The following is an 8,895-nucleotide window of genomic DNA, read 5'->3' on the forward strand; positions in this document are numbered from 1 at the left end:
TATAAAAATTAGCTGGGTGTGGTGGTGCGTGCCTGTAGTCCCAGCTACTCCGGAGGCTGAGGCAGGAGAATCACTAGAACCTGGGAGGTAGAGGTTGCAGTGAGCTGAGATAGCGCCTGTAAACAGAGCAAGACTCTGTCTCAAAAAACAAAAACAAACGAACAAACAACAACAAAAACAAGAAACCAGGTTGTTTGATCTCCATTTTGTCGATTACATTCCTGTGGTGCTGTTTAACATACTCCTCTGGCCCCTGAATTTTCTAGGAATGGGCTGTTGGATCTAGAGGCTTGGTGGGGTTCAAGTTCAACTGCTGGCAAGGGTGGCACTGAAAACCTCCTTTTGGGAGGGCATAAAGTCTACCTTGTCCCTCCTCTGGGGATGTTGCCAGCCACTGACAGCCACTGCCTAGGACGTGAGTCTGTCAGGGGCTCATAGCACTCTGGCAGCAGCTGGAGATGGGAGAGCAGGTTGGAGGCACAGGTGGGTACAGCAGCTTCCTGTTCATCCAGGGAAGACTTCTTCCCCTGGTGGAGAAAGGGGCAGCTGTGGTCCATGCGCCCTTTCTCTCCACCACCTCTGAGCATTGACAGTTCTCCACCCTGTATAGGAAGTCACTTTTGGCAAATGAAGAGGACCTCATCTGGGCTTTCCTGTGCCTTAGGTTTTTAGTTTTAGAATCAGCAGCAGGGCCAGCTCTGTCATGCCCCAGCAGGTAAAAGCCTGGCTCTGGAGGGGTATGGGTTGGGTACTCAAGGAGTAAAGTTCCCTGGGGCCTCACCCTGTCTAAATGCCATCAAACCATCCTGGGTCTCAGTTCTGGCTTCCATATATACTAGGCAGGGCAAGCTACTTACCCTCCCTGAACCTCAGTTTCCTCGCATGTAAAATGCAAATGATTACAAGCCCTGCATAGAGGCTAGTCGTGAGGTTAAATGTAGCAACATTATAAAGTGCTGAGCTCAGTGCCTGGCATGGAGGAAGCATGCAGTAACAGTGACTCAGATCACGGTATCACTTTATAATTGGTCCCTTCCTTGCCCAGACTAGTAAAAACAGTGGGAGGGAAGAGGGAGACCATCCACCCAATATCTTCACCTTCAGTAATGTCCTTGAGCTGGACATCAATCAATGGTTTTTTTCCAGGCTGGGCCAGCTTGGGTCCCTAACACAAGGATAAGATTAAGGTGGCTGGTTTGAGGAGGAAAGCGCTCATAACATTAGATGAATAGTAACTTAAGTGTCATGGGCCCCATAATAACACAGGGGGCTCCAAGCTAGTGGATTCCCAGTGCCTTGTGAGCTGTCACTCCAGAACACGTGTCTTAGGACTGCACGGCCAAAGTCCTGTGTGTGTTCAAGTTCTGTTTATTGCCCAGCTCCTTCTTGGACATTGGCTCCGGAGGCAGAAATCCCAGGAATCCTGGTTCCTCCTTCCCCTTGGCATTCTCCTCACCCTCCTCCCTTCCCCACCCGCCTCCCAAACAATCCTCAGGCCCCTTTCCCATTCGGTGGACAAGTGGCCAATTGTCTCCGGGATCTTGACGTCCCTCAGGAGCAGCCAGATCTGGGCCAGATGAGGATGCCATAGGCATTAAACAGTGGGTCTGTATGAGGCCTGCTGGGGCTGCTTAGTGTAGCCAGGGGACAAGGGAGGTCAGGGGAGACAGGCTGGGGGAGGGGCTCCGTGTGGGAGCAAAGTGTTCAGGCAATGGGGTAGGCAAGGCAGATTAGTACTAGTGCCAGCTCCAGAATGCAGCAGGTTCTGCAGACAGCAGCATAAAGTAGCAGGGCTCTGAAGACAGTGGCAGGGCCCCAGATCACAAAGCTGCTAACTCCGCTAACATCTCCTGAATTGTCCCTGCTTCCCACTGCTACTGCTCCTACCTTCCTTCTGGTCCCCGTCATCTCGCCCCTGGACTGTTGCTACTGCCTCCTGAAGGACGAGCTGCCTTTGTGAATTCTTGGAAGTGCTGCAACAATCAGATTACTTGCCTACTTAAAACCTGGGCAGAATGCATGGGCTTATTTTTGTTGCATGCACCCCTCTGGTAGCCTGGTGAAGCCTGTGGACTTCTTCCTATGATGATGCTTTATTTTATTTTATTTTTGAGATGGAGCCTTACTGTCACCCAGGCTGGAGGGCAGTGGCATGATCTCTGCTCACTGCAACCTCCATTTCCTGGGTTCAAGCAGTTCTCGTGCCTCAGCCTCCCGAGTAGCTAGGATTACAGGTATGTGCCACCACACCGAGTAATTTTTGTATTTTTAGTAGAGAAGGGCTTTCTCCATGTTGACCAGGCTGGTCTCCAACTCCTGACCTCAAGTGATCTGCCTGCCTCAGCCTCCCAAACTGCTGGGATTACAGGCATGGCCACCATGCCCGGCCTAGAGTGATGTTTTAAATGTATAAAATAAAGTACACTGGGTTGGGTGTGGTGGCTCACACCTGTAATCCCAGTGCTTTGGGAGGCCAAGGTGGGCAGATCAGTTGAGGCCAAAAGTTCAAGACCAGCCTGGCCAAGATGACAAACCCCATCTCTACTAAAATTACAAAAAAATTAGCCAGGCATGGTATCAGGTGCCTATATAGTCCCAGCTACTTGGGAGGCTGAGGCACGAGAATCGCTTGTACCTGGGAGGGGGAGGTTGCAGTGAGCTAATATTGTACCACTGTACTCCAGCCTGGGTGACAAAGTGAGACGCTGTCTCAAAAAAAAAAAAAAGTACATATATACACACATATGTATATAATGTATTATAAAGGCAACCGAGTATGTTAAAACACAATGATCAATATATTTCTTAAAAATAAAATTTGTGACCAAGTACAGTGACTCACGTCTGTAATCCCAACACTTTGGAAGGCCAAGGTGGGCTGATCACTTGAGGTCAGGAGTTCGAGACCAGCCTGGCCAACGTGGTGAAACCCCATCTCTACTAAAAATACAAAAATTAGAAAATTAGCCGGGCGAGTGGCGGGGACCTGTCATCCCAGCTACTGGTGGGGCTGAGGCAGGAAGAATCACTTGAACCTGGGAGGTGGAGGTTGCAGTGAGCCGAGATTGCACTATTGCACTCCAGCCTGGGCAACAAGAGCGAAACTCCATCTCAAAAGAAATAAAATAAAATAAAATTTGCAAATAGTAATATATGAGGGTTTTTTTTATTTTTGTTTTTGTTTTTTTTTGAGACAGAGTATCTCTCTGTTACCAAGGCTGGAGTGCAGTGGTGCTATCTTGGCTCACTGCAACCTCTGCCTCCTAATCCTAATTCAGAATTAGTGCTTGAGCTCTCCTCTTAATCTACAAGGACATGTTCCTCCTCAATAATGGGCTTCCAGAGCAAAGGACATGTAACTTTGCTATTAAGAGTGACTGAAACCCTGCCAAGGCAACAATTACCTAACTGAATTATTGTCACTTAGCCACATCTCTGTCCTCAGTGCCCAGCTAATTCTTGCAACCTCAAATATCATACATTGAATTGACAAGTTCTACTTTTCACTATTCTTCTAATTGTGGTAAAAAGTATTTAACAAAATTTACCCCGTTAACTATTTTGAGTGTACAGTAATGTTATAGTATGCACATTGTTGTGCAGTCACTCTTTAGAACATTTTCATTTTACAAAACTGAAATTTTATGCCCATTGAACAACTCCCCTTTCATTCTACTTTCTGTTTCTAACAGTTTGACTTCTTCAGATACCACAGATAAGTGGAATCGTGTAGTATTTATCTTTTTGTGACCAGCTTATTTCATTTAGTACAATGTCCTCAAGGTTCATCTATGTTGCAGCATGCAACGGGATCACCTTTTTTTCCCTTAAGACTGAGTAGGCTGGGTGTGGTGGCTCATGCCTGTAACCCCAGCATTTTGGGAGGCCGAGGCAGGAGGATCACTTGAGATCAGGAACTGGAGACCAGGCTGGCCAACATGGTGAAACCCATCTCTACTAAAAATACAAAAATTAGCCAGGCATGGTGGCGTGTGCCTGTAATAGTGGCTACTCAGGAGTCTGAGGCAGAAGAATCACTTGAACCCGGGAGGTGGAGGTTGTGTTGAGCTGAGATCACGCCACCTCATGAGACTCCATCTCAAAATAAACAAACAAACAAACAAAAAAGACTGAATAATACTTCATTGTATGCATATGCCATCTTCACTATTTTTAAAAAAATCCTTGTTGCTCTGCTCTGTGATTTATTTTGTTCAGTGATGTTTCTCCTAGTATAAAACGTGAAGCTTGCTTTACCATGCACACTAAATTTACCACTCAGAAACCTTTCCAATTGAATAAATAGAGAATTTGTAGACATGAACATTTAACAGATATATTTCTTTCAGAGGTTCAGAAAACAAAACCGATGGCACAGTGACCATTAGAAATAGGGCAAATTTATAAAATAATTGATAATCTTTCGTAATGTAAGTGATTTTATAAGGCATTTCATATCATCTGTCTTTGAAGCAATAGGACAAAAACAAAAATAAAAATAGAACCTGTTGACCTTTTCAGTTGATGGCTACAGAGTTTTTTATTTATGGAAATAAGGTTTTTGAGTAATGATGATAGTGAATCACTTTATGCTCTTAATGGCTTTTTATATAACTTCTTTGATCAGATGTGATTTGCAGAGGGGGACTATTCTCCTCTGAAATTCTTAAACAGAATATAAAACAATGTAAACAGAAATGTTGCAAGTGAAAACATTTGTGTTGGATTACCAGGTGTTCATTTTACCAAGAGGATAATCCCTTTACATAATTGAAATAAGGAAGAAACAAAGGTGGGTGTAAACCTTTCATGGAGAGACCCTGGAAGCACGACCGTGGCCAAAACAACCGGTGGCTCAGCCAATTTCTGGAGATGAGACCTGCAGAAGTTTCATTATTTGTTGCTGTCAAGGTGAATCTCAACTCCATCCTGTGGATGAAAAGTCAAACTCTGTAGAATATTTGAAGAGATTTATTCTGAGCCAAATATGAGTGACCATGGCCCATGACACAGACCCAGAAGATCTTGAAAACACGCGTCCAGAGTCATCAGAGTACAGCTTGTTTTTATACATTTTAGGTTATAGGTGAATTCAAAGATTTTCTGATTGGCAGCTGGTTGAGTTTATCTAAAGACCTGAAATCCATAGAAGGGAGTGTCTGGGTTAAGATAAGGGGCTGTAAAGACCAAGGTTCTTATTATGCAGGTGAAGCCTTCAGGTAGCAGGCTTCAGAGATAATAGATTATAAATGTTTGTTATCCAGCTTATAAAGGTGCCAGACTCCACCTGGCATGGTGGCTCACGCCTGTAATTCCAGCACTTTGGGAGGCCAAGGCGGGTCGAGCACGAGGTCAGAAGTTCGAGACCAGCCTGGCCAATGTGGTGAAACCCTATCTCTACTAAAAATACAAAAATTAGCCAAGCGAGTGGCGGGCACCTGTAATCCCAGCTACTCAGGAGGCTGAGGCAGGAGAATTGTTTGAACCCAGGAGGCGGAGGTTGCAGTAAGCCAAGATTGCACCACTGCACTCCAGCCTCGGGGACAGAGTGAGAATCCGTCTAAAAAAAAAAAAAAAAAAAAAGTGCTAGACTCCTACCTAATTCTCTCATGGTTTTGGAAAAAGACCTGGAAAGGGAAAGGTATTCTCTACAGAATGTAGATTCCGGATCAGAGACAGCTTTGCAGGAGCATTTCAATATAGGCCAAATAAATATATTTTGAGGTAAAATACTTCGATTTCTCTCAGGGCCTGCTGTCATGCTGGAATCTTATGGCTACGAACAGTCTGTTGTGTCAGTCTTAAGGTCTCTGTTTTTTGGGGGGTTTTTTGAGATGGAATCTCACTCTATCACCCAGGCTGGAGTGCAAAGGTGCCATCTCGGCTCACCACAACCTCTGCCTCCTCGGTTCAAGCGATTCTCATGCCTCGGCCTGCTGAGTAGCTGCGATTACAGGCGACAGCCACCATGCCCAGCTAATTTTTGTAGTTTTAGTAGAGACAGGGTTTCACCATCTTGGTCAGGCTGCACCTTAAGGTCTCTGTTTTAATATTAACACTGCTCAGCTGTGCCTGAATTCCAAAGGGAGGAAGGTAAAATGAGGCATGTCAGCTGGGCGCTGTGGCTCATGCCTGTAATCCCACTGCTGTGGGAGGCCAAGGTGGGCAGATCAGTTGATGTCAGGAGTTTGAGACCAGCCTGGCCAACATGGTGAAACCCCGTCTCTACTAAAAATACAAAAAAATTAGCTCATGCCTGTAGTCCCAGTTACTTGGGAGGCCGAGACACGAGAATCCCTTGAACCCAGGAGGCAGAGGTTGCAGTGAGTTGAGATTGTGCCATTGCACTCCAGCCTGGGTGACAGAGTGCAACGCCTTCTCAAAAAAAAAAAACCCAAAAACCAAAAAACAAACAAACAACAACAACAAAAAAAACAAGGAGCCATGTCCAACCACCCATTCCATCATGGCCTGAACTAGTGTTTTGTGTTTACTTGAGAATGCCTTTGTTCAAGAGGAAGGGTCCATTTGCTTGCTTGGGAGGGGCTTAGAATTTTATTGTTGGTTTACATTCCTCAGAGCTGACTGCCTTCCAAAAGGTTGCACTCTGAAATTATTATCAACCCCGATCAATAAGCATAATACTAAGAGCTATACGTATGCTATTTGAATGGATTTATTTATCAGCCCTGTGGGAAAATATATATCTCACCTCACCTCATTCCCATTTACCCACTTTTCCCTTTCCCAATCTTAAGGCGCGTGTTGTCTGAACATTTGATAGTTTCAGCACAGTTTATATTTTATAAAAGCCCCCAGTGGCTGCTGCTCAGAGAGCAGGTGTGTGCCCCTGATCTACAGAAGGTGTTGATTCAACTCTCGGGCTGGGGCTGGGGAGTTGGGGAGGGGGGAGATGGGGAGGAGAGGGGAAGTTGGGGGAGGGGAAGCACATTCAACTGGAAAGGAGACAAAGGAGAGAGGCAGGAGGAGGGAGAAGAGCTGGAGAAGGAGCTTTGGAAAAATATGGGAAAGTAAAGGATGGGGCGACAGAAGAAGAGGATGAGGAGTGGGGCAGCACCACACAGAGAGCAAGAAGGAAGAAGGGGACAGGAAATGCAGAAACAGAGTGGAAGGACAAAGAAACTAGAACATACAGAGGCTTCGAATAAAAATCAATTCATCTCAAAGTGTTCAGCGTTTTCACGAGGCCGTGAGACTGAAATAGGAAGAGGCCCTTTATTTTCTTAGGAAGAGAACACAGACCGGAGGTGGGAGAGGAATGGTAGGGAATTTTCCAAACAAAGAGAGGGCCTGTGGCCTCTCAAACTGCCCCCACCTCATGCTCACTGAAGCGTTCACACTGCAGCCCTGAACTCTCACAAAGAGGGTGAACTCCATCCAGAGAGGGGGGATCTGGAACCCATGCTTGGTTTCCATCCCAGCTGAGGGCTGGAGAGTGAGACTGCAGAGCTGGGGTTTAGGACACGGCCTCAGGGACAGGGTAGGCAGGAGGTCAGCAAGGCTTACAGAAGATGGATATGTTGGGTTGGGTGAGAGGCCTGGTGCTGGGAGTGGGTTGTCTACAGAGAAATGCCTCCAGGGCCTTGTCCAGGGTGATCCTTGGCCAGGGGGGTCTTGAGGGGACTGGCGCTGCACGCCTCAGGGATGTAGTATAAGGAAATCTGGGGCTCCCCAGCTTCCTGCTCTGGCCTTCTCCTCTGGACACGCTCGTGTTGCCATAAGGAGAGACAGAAACATCAGCAAAATCAAATCAATGCTTCTAACTGTATCCCTAGCCCCTCCACTCCAGCCAGATTTGGAGATGCTACAGATACTCCCCTCCCCAAGTAAAAACTGTCTTAACTCTTGACACCTTGGGGTTCAGGCCACAGCCTGGGTACAGGGTGGGTAGGAGGTGAGAAATGATTCCCCTTCTTCTCGCTGGAAAGAAAAGGCCTTGGCCAGGGGACAGAGCTCAGGGACTCGGGCCACTCCAGTACCTGCCCCTACAGAGGTCAGAGAAAGGCAGGGCTAGCCCCTGGTACAGAGCACTGAGAGGAGGGTTCCCCTCCAACTTCTGACTGGTGCTGATTGAGAGACTGAACAAACTAACCCACTGAGTTTGTTTCCTCACTGCAAAGTGGGTCGAATGGGGTCTGCTTATGATGCATGGAAGGGATGCAGTACTCCCTGGGGTTTACAAGAACTCACAGAATGGCAGCAAGGCGAGTTAGAAATATCCTGGGCGCCTGTTTTTAACAAATTCATTCACTCCTTCATTGCACACATGGTTATTGAGTGTCTGCTATGTATGTAACAGGCACTGTGGATACATTATTACACAAGACAGATTCTCCATCTCCCCAGCAGACGTTTCCGTGTGTGTGTGTGTGTGTGTGTGTGTGTGTGTGTGTGTCTGTGTGTGGTGGGGAGGGAGCACAGTACAAACAATAAATAGTTATATAATATAGCAGAGGGAATTTAGTACTAGGAAGAACATAAAGCCAAAGAGGGAGATAAGGGGGGAGGGGATGGAATTTTAAATCAGCTGGAGCATATGTATGAAAATGGGCCGGGTGTGGTGGCTCACGCCTGTAATCCCAGCACTTTGGGAGGCTGAGGCGGGCGGATCACCTGAGGTCAGGAATTGAGATCAGCCTGGCCAACATGGTAAAACCCCGTCTCTACTAAAAATACCAAAATTAGGTGGGCGTGATGGTGAGCACCTGTAGTCCCAGCTTCTTGAGAGGTTGAGGCAGGAGAACTGCTTGAACCCAGCAGGTGGAGGTTGCAGTGAGCTGAGATCGCGCCATTGCACTCCGGCCTGGTGACAGAGCGAGACTCCGTCTGAAAGAAAAGGAAAGAAAAATAAAGGAGAAAGAAAAATAAAGGGGA

Source organism: Colobus angolensis, unplaced genomic scaffold (genome assembly GCF_000951035.1).
Source record: "Colobus angolensis palliatus isolate OR3802 unplaced genomic scaffold, Cang.pa_1.0 Scaffold105, whole genome shotgun sequence".
Classification (NCBI taxonomy): Eukaryota; Metazoa; Chordata; class Mammalia; order Primates; family Cercopithecidae; genus Colobus; species Colobus angolensis.